Genomic DNA, 13,946 nt, shown 5'->3' with positions numbered 1-13,946 from the left:
TTATTACCAAGCTCAGAGTCCTTGACCTGACCTACAAGACCTCCATCATGGGACATTGAATACCTTTTCTCCAATCAACATTCCTTTTATTCACTGACCTTTCCAGTCTCTTTGTCCATCAGTCCCTCCTCAGAGAGAGATTTTGCAATTGTTGCTTAGTTTTTCTGAACACATGTAATGTACACAGTTGTTGTTCATCTGTCTTTCTTCAGAAATATGCTTATATTTCACCATAGCCCCAAAGTCTTCTTGACCTTTACTATAAGACTGCCTTTCACATTCCTGTAATCTCTTTACCTTGATTTATGTCTATCAGCTTGAATCTATCATTGCTGATAGAGATATTTCATGTGTCAATTTTCCGATTTTCCCAATTGAATGGATGGAGCTGGAGAACAGGGAATGTCTATCTTTGAGTCCAAAATGGATCTGGGACATGGTGGCTACACCATAAATATCCCTTGAATGATGAAGGGAAAGGTATAATCACAGATTTATTTGGACAAGGAGTTTTATGCCAGTAAGATGAATGATTAATTTACCTCAGGAGGAAACACTGTTTTGTCTTTTTTAGAGATACATTTTTCAGATTGATTATCTGCATTATGTAATTCAATTTTAATAAGGCATTTCCATAGTTTTATAAATCTCAAAGTCAATCCAATAATTTTTTTTTAAATTCTCAAAAATTCAAACAAAAAATGATGTAGCACCTACTCACTATTAATCTTTCCTTGGACTGAAAATGCATTTTTACTGATTAATAATAGTTAAGTTTTTTATAATTTATAACTGCAACACTTCCTTTAAACATTATATTTTTGACTTCATAAAATAATAAAGAAATATAACACTATTTCTTTCCAAATATATTTAAAAATAAAGATTTTTCTGATTGACATATAATCATCAGTTACTTACAGGCATGGATGAAAAATAGGTGTCTATAAAAGTAAATATAAAATATATAAAACTACATTGATGAATATAAAATACTTTTATAATAGCAAGATGAAAGAATATTTAAATGTAGATATGCATAATTTAGTATTAATTCTGTCACTCAGATTAACTTTGTAAATCTAATTAATTTAATGGTTAAATTTTAAATTTTAAGATACTATTTATTATCATAAATAGTAAAATATTTTCTACCATTTTTAGTATTATTAGCTTATTAATATTTGTTACAGTTGTTTCATTTGGATTGATTTTGAAAAATATTTAAATATTATACTTTTACATAAAATTAATAAGAATATTCACTGATATGTTACTGAGTAGAAAAGAGAAATACTAAATAACAATAGAGAAATACACAAGAATCATACACCTTTTTTCTTTGTGTAATTCTCAAATTCAGCATTAATGCATAATTTTAGATGGTATCATGTGTGTTAACTAACTTCTGGACTAAGTACAATTTATGTACATTTGTGGGAATAAAAACAAAATGACTATCTATATGAAGCTTACATTTACTTTTATGATGATTTTCATTATAATTCATAGTGTTTCTTATTAAAATTCAGAGCTCCTAACAAATATGAGAAGAAAAGACTGATTAATAGCACTGATTTCAAAAATATTTCTTCTGGGTTGAAATGTTCATAAATAGTAACAGAAATGACATGTACTGCAGTTTGGGGTTAAGAGAGTATACATTGTACAACGAGAGGGGGAAAGAAGACCTAAATTTAATAAGATTCACTTTTTTGCTATACTTCACTACTCAAAATTCATTGTTTTCTTCATTATAATGGAAGCAATCTACATGCCTCAAATGGAATCAGGTTTCTTTCTCACATTTACACACTCCTTCATGTGCCACTACCCAATAAAAGACAAAACTACATATTGGGCAAGTAACGATTTCTTTCAAGGGTCTGAACAACTTTGCTGTCCTCCTCCACTGCTCTTTCCACTCTCCCTTTCTTTCTCTTGCTCTAAAGTTTGGCCAGAATCACAATTCTCTCAATCTTCACTACTATTAGCATCTAAATCTCTTTCTTGTATTATTTCAATGATCTCTTCACTGGGGATATTTCTAGTCTTACTTCCTAACTGATAAAAGTAAAAGTCTCTGTAGGCTTTTTTCTTACAGAATTCTCAAGTCCATTATTATCCTTTCTTATTTCTTCCACTTCTGCACTGAATAAAACTTACCAACAATAGTGTTTCTCCACTGTGATATCAACTCTCACCAATAATGTGCTAACTTAGATATTTATACTCTGTGTTCTCCAAAAAGTCATGAAATGTCAAGATCAAATTTGGTAAGATAAAAGTTATTGATTGTTTTTTTTATTTTTAAATTGATCATTTTTGTACATATATTGCTATAAAATTAATTAGAAATTAAACTCTGATAAGAGTGTTAAAAAAGTACAGAATCAAATTATTATGCTTCAATTTTCAATATAAATCCATATTTGTTAAATCATAGAATAACACTATCTGTGGGAGTGAATATTTCATAATAATTACTTTTTTATTTAAAATATTACTAATTAAAGTAAAATTAAAATTGCTTATACTCTTTCATTTTCTTTAATTATTTTTAGATAGTAAACTGTCAAAACCTTTGTTTATGTACCTTTTTTAGTTTGATAACTCCTTCTTGTGTATCCTCATCTGTGACGATGTCAAACAAATTCCCTCCATCTCCGGGAACAATAGTGTACTCAATTTCTGCATTTTGTCCAAAATCAGGATCCAGAGCTCTTATTTTTCCAATAGCTGAGCCAACAGGAGAAGATTCAGGAACTTTCAGATGGAAGATGCCTGATAAAATATATGTAATTTGCATTGACAGTGAACTAGTAAAGGAAGATTATCAGGTTTGAAAAATGTAGACTGCACAAAGTAAATCAAATTTGGAACATTATAGAGCAAAATGCAAAGGCAATTTGCTGTCAAGGATTATGATTATATGTAATAACTTCATTTTCACTTCAGTAGACCTGCTTTTGATTTTTAAATGGGTATTATAAATAATAGAGTGTGCTATATTAAAATTACTGTGTGGAAATATTTTAATATGATGGATATCAAATTATACCTTCTATGTGAGGGTAAAAGTCTTCATAATTGTCACCAAAGTAATCAATACCAATAAAATAGAATCTAAAACACAATAAAAAGATATATATATATATCTCTATATAGATATATAGAGATATATATATATAATTAATAAATTGATAATAAATAGATAATAGATAGATGGATAGTTATTTATGAATTTGAAGGTTATGTATCCAGAAAGTAACCATTACAATGACTATGAATTCATCTTACAATGAACTGAAATGATAAGCTGTACACTAATACAAAATTCTACCTCAATGAATTTAAATAAGGCAAATTGGAGACAAAGATTCAGCTCATTTTTTTAATAGGGAGAGAGAGAGAGAGAGAGAGAGAGAGAGAGAGAGAGAGAGAGAGAGAGATTTTTTAATATTTATTTTTTAGTTTTTGGCAGACACAACATCTTTATTTGTATGAGGTGCATCAAACCCAGAGCTGCGCGCATGCCAGGCGTCAGCTCATTTTTAATACATATTAACTTGGCATACTTTCTAATATTTAAACTGAGTACATAAAGTTTGAACTCCCCAATTTTTTTCTTTTTCTCATTAAAGGAGAAAAAATTAAAATGATCATTTTTACCACCAAATAGAATACTTACATTACATGAAATATGTACTGGATCAGAAAAAAATGTAAAAAAAAGAATACTTATCTGTGGAAAATATTCCAGAACTATGAAAATAGTAGACATAATTTAAAACCTTTGTCAAAAATTTAAGGTTTAAGATAAAGAAAATAAATAAGACATACTATTTTTTGAATATCTCATCAAAGTGAATATTAATGGGGTAAACAATAATATTCAAATCAAAGTTAAAAATTTTAGCAGATGCTAAAATGAATGAAGAAGTTTAATGTTTAATTTTGATACTGGAATTCCAGTTTCAAATTCTATAAATAAATTTTGAATGTCACTTTCCCATGGACAAAGAAAGTGCAGTGATTAAGTTCTTTTAGAATTCTAGTACATGTGTGAATATTGAGTTATGACGGCACTCAAGACTTTTCTTGCATGGTGAAGTTCACTCAACAAATTACTTTTTAAACTTATAATTATTTGCTTCAAGATGGCATGAAAAATTATTAAATTAAGTCACTTCATTTTTCATTACCAATTATTTTTATAGAATATATAGTTATTTCACAATCAGTTGGCAAAACTTGGTAATCTCATCAGCCCTGGTAACAGTTAAATTTTGCCAGCTACCCTCTACCTCCCAAATATTTCCCATTTTTTCTTGTAAATTATTTTGAAATCTGCCTTATTTTAACTGACATTGAAAGAACATCACCTCAATAGAACACACATTCTGTCTTAAGAGGGCTAAATATCCACCTATATCTTGTTTATTTGATGCACAAGAAAGAAGGTATATATATATTTGGGGTTGGTACCAGATTTTGAATTCAGGGGCACTCAACCACTTAGCCACATCCTCAGCCCTATTTTGTATTTTATTTAGAGACAAGGTCTCACCAAGTTGATCAGCGCCTTGCTTTTGCTGAGGCTGACTTTGAATTTGCAATGATTCTGTCTCAGTCACCTGAGCTGCTGGGATTACAGGCATGAGCCACTGTGTCCCACTAGAAGGTATAGTTTATACTGACCTAAAATAATTGTGAGTAAGTAATTAATTGTTTAGTATTATACATGTAAGATGACTTTCTAAAAGAATACACCATATACAGTTTAAATAAGTAAATATACAATACAAACAAATGATAATAAAACTTTCTAATGACAATGTTGGAGCATTAATATAGACTTTATTAAGGAATCATATTTAATGAAAGTCATAGTAATTGATCAAAGTAGCCATTTCTCATAAACTAGTATTATTTTCATTAGGTTTTATTTGCCAAACAACACAGTTGCTGCCAGATGTTCAATGTTCACTAAATTCTAAGCAGGGTTTGAAACCTAGGCCACCAGATCAACTAGAAAAATCAAAAATGAAAGGATTAAATGTTGCCCAATTGTCTCCAAGAAGGATAAAGTGGGAAGTGGGACATTCAAGGGCAATCTGTCTTTTATCAAAAAGTGACAAGTACCTAGTAGAAATTAATGTGACCATTGTCACCTACATTCTTCAGATCACAAATATTTCTCAATAAGTACAGATTTGAGGGACTCCTGAGTTTTGAGCAAGCATTAAGATGCTTGAATTTATTTTTAGTGTGGCAGTAAGGCATGGGGCATAGTCACTCAAGTTTTACTCAACATCTCAAAGAGAAAATTCAGAGAAAAGGAACAGAGCACAGAATATATGAGATATTTTTCAATACCTTTTGAATTTTTTTTCAGAGTAGAAATTAGAAGTTTATTAAGGGACAGCACAAAAGACTTCTCCCGGAGGAAGAAGGGGACCCAAGAAGTGGAATCCCCCTTTTAAAATTTTTAATGTCAATTAAATGTAAATATGATTTATTAGGAAGTGAGTCTACAACATTTGATTCTCACTGTGTGATTGGGATAAAAATCAGTAGAAACAATAAAACCCTTAAATTGATAGTATGATTAGTCACAGTTCAATCTCATGGTCCATCAGTGTTAGAGTCTTAAATTTTTTGCTGAAAAAATAGAGAAATGGAGGTTTAAGTTGAATGAGTACTATAAATCTCCCTCTAATAGGATATTTAGTTAGGAAATTTATTGTTAAACATTACAATAAAAATTGATTTGAGAGCAATAGCATGATGCTCTATACAGGGGATTTCTGTTGGGTTGGTGAGGATACCTCCCTGAGGAGTGCAGGGCAGGTGTTGGATGATATCTTTAGGGAAATAGGAGGATATAAAGAGCATAGGGTATTTCTGCAGACACTTTCCAATATATTCAGTGAGAGCAGCTTCAAGTTGCGTATTAAATTTTATAAGGTAGCTTTTCATTTGAAAAGTATAGAAGCAAAAATAAATAAATTGTATATTGAGAAAAATAATAAAGACTAGAGTCATGTCCACTGGATAATGGTTAGTAAATATGGAAAGTCTAGCCAGAACTGAGACCCTCTATTGTGAGAAAACCACTTTAAACTTTGAAGGGTACCAAATAATGCAGACTAGAGATGAAATAACCCCCCTTGAAGACACTATGCTGAGATGTGAATTTTATGCTTTAAAAAAGAACACTTTATGAGGCCATTAACAATAAATGTGAAGATAGCTATACTTTGTAGTACTCTGTCAATATAAGTTATAAGTTATCTAAGCAGTTCTTTTTGAGAATTGTCATCTCAGAGCATTCTCACAAATTTCATTAATATTTAATGGCTTTGGAAAACTTGTGGTAAATTCAGAGTGGCATTGTCCATATATGGTTGATGTAACAGCATTTGACTAATCTGTATCCCTTAAAATTAAGACATAATGAAGAAATTATTTATCACTTACATTTCTTCTGTGCATCGAGGTTTTAGTGCATGTACTTAAAAAAATATAAATAATGTTTTAATTTACTGAGAAAATATGATATAACCAAATATATTAAATGAATGAACAATTTATAAATATCATAAAAACTTTCAGCAATGTGAAAATTTTTTTAAAAAGATGAAATAAATTTTTACAAATTTACTTTTAAAATACATTTTATATTTAAAGCAATAAGTCTTCAGATAACAAAAAAATTGTGTAAGAGCTCAACATTCAACTATTTATAAAGATCATTTGTATATGACAGGTAATAATTGGAGCTTAAAAATACTAGAACTTCATTGGATTAGATAAATGAGAATGAAGGGAAGGGAGAGATGGGAATAGGAAAGACCACAGAATAATTTGGACATAATTTTCCTATGTTCTTATATGAATATACAACCACTATAACTCCACATTGTAAACCAAAAAAATGGGAAGTTATACTCCATGTATGTATAATATGTCAAAATATATTTTACTGTCATGTATACCTAGAAAGAACAAATTAAAAAATTTAAATACTAGAATGTTAGGGTCTGTAAACAAGTCAAGTTGGCGCCTGGCATTTTGCCAGAGGGAGTGGTTTGTGAAGTAATGCCAGAGAGCCATTAAGTGTGGAGATTCCTTATTGGTTGACTCTTGTATCTAGTTTACGTTAATTAAGATAAGCTGTGTGGAATGTATATATACCCCTCCTGTCTTACAATAAATGGCTCCCACTCCTGCTGTATCAATGTACACAAGTTGCTCGTCACCCCCCCCCATTAGTTTGGTGCAGCCGGACTGCGGCACTAGAATGCTAGAAATATGAAATGTTTAAGAATAAATTGATATGAATTATTAAACATTTTAAGAACTCAAAATTGTATCCTTGAGCCCACCTAAATAATTATACTATTTTTTAAAAAAGTTTACATTTAATATTCAGAATGTGTATATGCATATACATACACAATCACCTAACTGTAGATTACATAATTAGATTTAGACATAGAATTGTTTAAATACTGATCCTGTATGGTTTTTCCTTGAAATGCCATCTAATTGCACCTAATTGCATATGATTTGATTTCTTAAGCAAATGTAATAATAGACAAATAATGTAGTATGTCAAGAACATACCAAGAGAAAGCAACCAACATTGTTGTAAATTAAAAAAATAATAATAACTTTATAGAAACTTTACCTATATCTCTGTGACCTTGGGCAAAATATTTAGTGATTCTTTTATTTGTAAGATTGGTGTAATAATAATTTTGATTCATCTTGTAGATTTATTTTCAAAAATTCACTGGTACAATAGTAAATAAAATTTAGTATTTTATATATATATATATATATATATATATATATATATATATATATATATATATATAATAACATACTTTGTATTATCCATTACTACTAATTAAATTTTAAATAATATTTTTATTGATAATGTCCCCATGAATATGCATTATAATATTTTTTTCTATATGAATAACAGTAAGAAAGAGAAAGCTGCATACAAATGTGTGAGAATGAAAAAAAGAGAATGCTGAAAAATTATTTTATATTTTACTAAAATATTTATTTTCTTGTTCTGAAAATTTTAGAATTCAGGAATAACAAAATATTTTGATAGTTTAGTAATATTTTAGGTCCTCTGTCTTCAAAATCCTAAAGCACTTTTTTAATTAAAAAAAAATAAGTCCGCAAGAAAAGACCTTTCTGATGACAAAATTGAGTTCAATCTGGGCTTAAACCAAACACATTAAACATCTGTAAATAGAACCTCAGGAATGACAAATCTATCCCTACTCAGTCTCAGAATGGCTATGAGACCAGTGACAATAAATTTGAAGAGAACTAGTGTTCATTCTACTCTACTGATATAAGTTTTCTAAAAAAGTTTTGAAATTTTTCATCTTAAATTGTTCACAAACTTATCATTACCTAAAGCCATTGAAAAACTTGTATCAATTAAAAGAGAAGCATTTTCTAGCAATGATTGACTTAGTAAAAGTGCAGGTTGAACACGTTTTAAAATGTCAAGGATTGGGCACCAATAACTTTACTATTTTAGTTAAATTATTTCCCTTTTTAAATTCAATAGTAGAAAAAAAAGGAAATTCAAAGAACTCAGAAGAGGAAAGGAAAACAAAATGTTTGTAAAATCTAGTGCAATTCAGAAATGTTTATATCTAATACAATCTCAGTTCTCAACAACTAAAAGAGAAAAGAAAGTTTACAAAGGTTATAAATGTCCCTTCTAAATTGTACAAGCATGTACATGAATTGTTAAGTATATATCTAAAATTAATGGATTAAGTTTTATAAATTCTATGTAATGATAGCAATAAATCTTTTCTAAGAGTGATAAGAACTCATCCATCTAAAACTTCTGGTTCTATGCAAATAAGACAATGCAAAAATATAGGGCCAGATGTAAATCATATTTATATAGTAAGTTAATTACTTAGCATGCCTGTAATTCAGGTAAAAGATTAGGTCCAACTGCAGCTTCTAGTAGCTTTGTCCACAGGATGTTGAAGACAATATAAAAATGGATAAACAGATTTTTTATAGTTTTGTCTTTCTCAGAATTCAATAATTTTCTTTTGAATGATTACATAAGAGCATAAATTTATACATATTTATGAGGTTCCCCATCTTTTAACAATATGTATATATTGTGTAATGTTCAAATGAGTTTAAACATATCTAGGAGTGTTAACAATTTAATGTCATTGAAGAATTTAATTGAAAAATCAGAAATATTAATCTAGCATGGCAACTTCGAAGGTCTGAAGCAATGTTTATAATTCTATTCCATGTATGATATTTAGACTGAGAGTGTGAACTGAGCCAACTTGATATTGGGTCTGTGAGGTCATCTAATAGGAAACAATCCACAGAACCATCAATCCATAGAATCAAACCACAGAAACAACCACATGAAAAAGCTAATAGGCTAAGAATTTCCTGACTTACAATTTTCTTTGTTCAGCTACTCCCACTGTGATCTATCAACTCCAATATCAGAAGGACCACTGGTATATTAATCTGTATAAATTCTCATCTTGTTCCTGTCCTTTCCATATCCACTTGAAAAGTTTGATTTATCATTTCAATAAAATACTAATGTGTGGCCCATATATATTCCCAATGCCCCCCACCTTTTTTGTACAAGGGATTGAATTCAGGGATGCTTAAACATTAAGCCACATCCCCAGCCCTTTTTAATATTTCATTTAGAGACAGGGTCTTGCTGAGTTGTTCAGGGTCTTGCTAAATTGCTGAAGCTGGATTTGAACTTGTGATTCCCCTGCCTCAGCTTCCCAAGCTGCTGGCATTACAGGATAAGCCACCATGCCTGGTTTCTGATATTCTTTTATTACTATATCTGACAAAAGACAACCCTTAATAGTCATAATTAATCTTCTAAAGAGGAGAGATGTATGACTAAGAAAAAACAAGAAAGACAGCTAGATATTGGTTTAAATTATGATCATTAACCTAGAATTCACCTTCCTCATTGCTTGCAAAGTATGCAGATGCTAAAGTAACTACCATTCTCTTTTCATTTCTATTTTAAACCAATCCACTCTCCACAAACTCAGCTTTACTAACTTCACTAATTCTTTTCCCAGATAACGACTGTGAACTGTATTTCACAGAATGAAATTAGAATGGTGTTATGTAGATTTTTCACTTTCCCAAACCTGCAAACAATCCCTCATTAATATTCCTGTTATTGGAATAGGTACAGCATGTTCATTTTTCTCCTTCTTCCCCTCTCCATTTCCTCAGTGAATGTCTTTCCTTGGATGAAAACAATGTTGAGCCAGAACATCATCTGCAGCAGTAACTACAATATAGTGGTCAGTTTTTTGTTCCCTATTAATTCTCCAAGATATTACTCCCCAACTGTAGGATACAGCAAAGCTAGGGGTTTGGTGTGTCCTTGTTTTAAGGTATAGTTTTGCTTCTCCAGGTCTGATTTATCTGAGTGGCAGTGAGTGAAGAATTCTTGGAAGCATCTCATCCTGCAACCCCCAAGAGCAAGGAATTGCCTCTACTTTGATAGAACACTGCCTCACCCTCCAGATCCCTCAGTGATGCACTCCACGCACAGATTCTCAATATGAGGAAAATCTCCTTTGTAGGACTTAAAATGACTCTTGGGTATTTTTCCCTTCTGCAGCGACATCTTTACCCTTCCTTTTGTTATCATGTAATTATTTTTACAAACAGCTTTCCTTGGGTACTTCAACATTCTTAAACATATGGAAAACACTATCCCAAGGATTTGCTCCCTGTCTGGGAAAATAACAGCAGCCATTGTGATCTGCCCTGGTTGTTGAGGAGGCTCTTCTCTACATACCTGAGGCTAGGAAAAGAGCAACCACACTACTTACTTTGATTATATGGGAACTCTTCATCACTCTCTCAAAGAATACCTCAGCATAAACTTTTTCTATTATTTCCCATACTCTATAAAAAGTGTTTAAAAACACACACACACACAAAAAAAATATCTTGTTCTGACTAATGACTCAACAGCCTTAAATGCATTCTGACATTTTCATTTTAAATTCTACATTTGACTTTGGACAATACTTGGCTAGATGATATTCACTGCATTTTAGCATCATGGTAAAAATTTAAATAATAAACTTTTATCACATCTGTAAGCATCCCCCTCCCGCTATTTAGCCAATTTCAATTGAGATATCCTTCATCTTCCCTTCTTACTATTGAACTCCAGCAATATGCAAATACTGGTACAATTTATCACACAGTCTGTTTTCACAATCAATATTCTTCTTAACTGAGATATTCCCAAGAATAGACAGTGTTCATATTTGATTATTTCACAAAGGTTTTCTTTTGCTCCAAACTGACTCCAGGCACCCTTTTAATTATTGTCCCCTTTTTAACATAATTTCTCCTTTATTGTCACTGTGACCTATTTCTACCTAACAAGCAAGCCACATGTAGACTTAGGCTGGTTTTTGAAGCCACTATTCTGTTAAAGATTTCCTCTGATATTGCCAGTTTTATTTCTTTGTCATTAAATTCTTAACAATTTTTGGGCATCATTCAACCCTCTTCATCATTCCCTCTTTTTTGAAGCACACTTCTAACATCTCTTACATTCTCTATATAGAGTTCTGGTTTCTTCCACTTCACAGCTGTCCCCTCCCCAATGCCCTTTGTTATGTCCTCAAGATCAGATAAAATTCCTGCTGCATGTTAGCATCATATGGAAAGATTTGGATACAATGCTGCAGCCCAAGAATAACCCAAAGAGGAGTTACTTTAGTGGTTCTGTGTTTAGACCTGAATAACAGGATTTTTTACATTCCTTCTGGTTCTATTGACAATCATGGTCAAGAGCCATTGTCTCCAGCCACCCCTTTGATTTTTCTCTTCTAGTTAATTTCATCTATCCTCTTGACTTCATTTACTCTATTCACACTAATTTTTTTTTTATATTTTAAATTTCTCTATATACACCTTCTGAGTTTCATACTTGGCAAAACATTATGATGTTCCAAAACTTCAAGGCATCGATCTTGTTGCATTCCACATAGAGCTTATAGGATTGCCATGTCCCCCAAAAGATATCTAATATGCAATGTCTCAGCAAGTAGTATTTCTCCTGTTCCATAAATTAAAATCCTCCATTGATAGAAAATAAATACTACCATTTTTTATCCAATAAAATTGTTCAAATCCATACACATATTATCATTTTCACAACTATCATAGTCTTTGCTAACAGAGATCTCACACATATTTCTTCTCTGTATTACTGTTATTGTGTGCTAACTGAGTCTCCCGTAGTACTTCTCTCTGAGGTACCTGCAATGTCTTCCTCATGCTCTTCTGCAAGAAGAGACAGGGTCATGTCTATCACTCACAGGGAGTGAGTACATTATTTTCTGACACAGAAATAACATGGAATAAATGTATAAAGCTTTTAGAAAGTCAATGGACATAAATATGAAGGAAAGAAAGACATTTTAAAATACATATTACCCTTTAAGAAGAATAAATATTTTTAGGAATCATTTCTAAACTTCTTTACATTTTGTAGCATGTATCTAAAATCTTTCCCATCAATAAATATTTTTATCATCACATTAGAACTATGATGTCTATACTGTTATCATAATTCCCATTCATACCCTGGTAGGGTATGACTATGAACATACATATTGAGTAGGGAGGGAATGCAGGTATAAGCCCTGAGTTTTAGTGTTTGTCAACTTCTGTGGCATAAGAACTCCCACCACAGATAATTTCAAGTCAACTATGTGTCATCATTGAACACAGTCCTGGGAGATGTGCCCTATAAGCTCAGATAATCTGTTCAACACCTCTTTCAGGTGTTCTAGGTTATGAGAAGGACAAGTCAAGTGGCATCTCTGACCCACAGAATGATTACTTTATTTGGTTTGTCCACTTGTTCTCATTTTACTACCTGAAATCAATTAAACTGAGGCAATTTTTTGTTAGTAAGCAAGCTTTTACAATACAAATAACTCAAAATTAATACTTTCAGCCATATTGAAGCATGTACATTTCAATAATGTGTGACTTAGTGGGTTAGGCATAAACAGGAGGGTTTCTATTTTCAAAGTTTAAAGAGCACAGTCAGTGAAAATACGGAGAAAAAGATCATCAGGAGATTTAAAAATATTCAAAAGGGGATGGGGCTTTAAAGATAAAATTTATTTATTTCTACACTCTTTCTATGCCAGTAGTGCAAAAAAAGAAGGAAAACTGACTACATTTTTTTCTGGACTTCTGATTCTCCTTTCCTTTTTACAAAGTACCTCTATGCAAGTATAAGTTTTACATCTAATACTGCAGTTATAGTAACTACAGTTTCAATAAACATATCTATATTTCCCTACAAATCTAATTGTCCTTTATATTTTTTTCAAAAATTTGCATTGGAATTTCAACAGCCCATTTATATTACTTAATTATTATCAGAATAAAAATCTTTTTCACATTCTATAATATATATATATATATATGTATATATATATATATATACATATATATATATATATATTCAATACATATGAATTATATACTCACTATTCCTGTTACATGGTAATAAACATGATGTGGATCTTGGCAAGAGTTCACATCCTTTCAAGTGCATCAATAACTTTCCATTGTTTATTCATCTTAACAGAGTGCATTTAATATTCCCTTAAATCCTCCTTTAAATATGTAAATAGTTCTTTCAGTTGACTTTATCCCTATAATTTCTGATTAATCAAATAAGATATAGCACATTAAGAATTCTAGCATATATTGTCAAATAACCTTATCAAAATATTCCACAAAAATAATACAAATTTTCTTATGATTTAGAAAAAAAATTGAGCACCTTTAAACTAAGATCCTATCTGGGCATGGTGGCAGATGCC

The 13,946-nt window shown here is 30.9% G+C and overlaps 1 pseudogene; it reads right to left on the bottom strand.

The window, feature by feature from the left end:
• The window catches only part of LOC143641232 (cadherin-12-like), a 92,869-nt pseudogene that overhangs the window by 58,214 nt on the left and 20,709 nt on the right, over positions 1 to 13,946 (bottom strand).

Source organism: Callospermophilus lateralis, unplaced genomic scaffold, assembly GCF_048772815.1.
Source record: "Callospermophilus lateralis isolate mCalLat2 unplaced genomic scaffold, mCalLat2.hap1 Scaffold_91, whole genome shotgun sequence".
NCBI lineage: Eukaryota > Metazoa > Chordata > Mammalia > Rodentia > Sciuridae > Callospermophilus > Callospermophilus lateralis.
The sequence above is the reverse complement of the archived record's forward strand: the minus strand, read 5'-3'. Positions and strand labels throughout refer to the sequence as shown.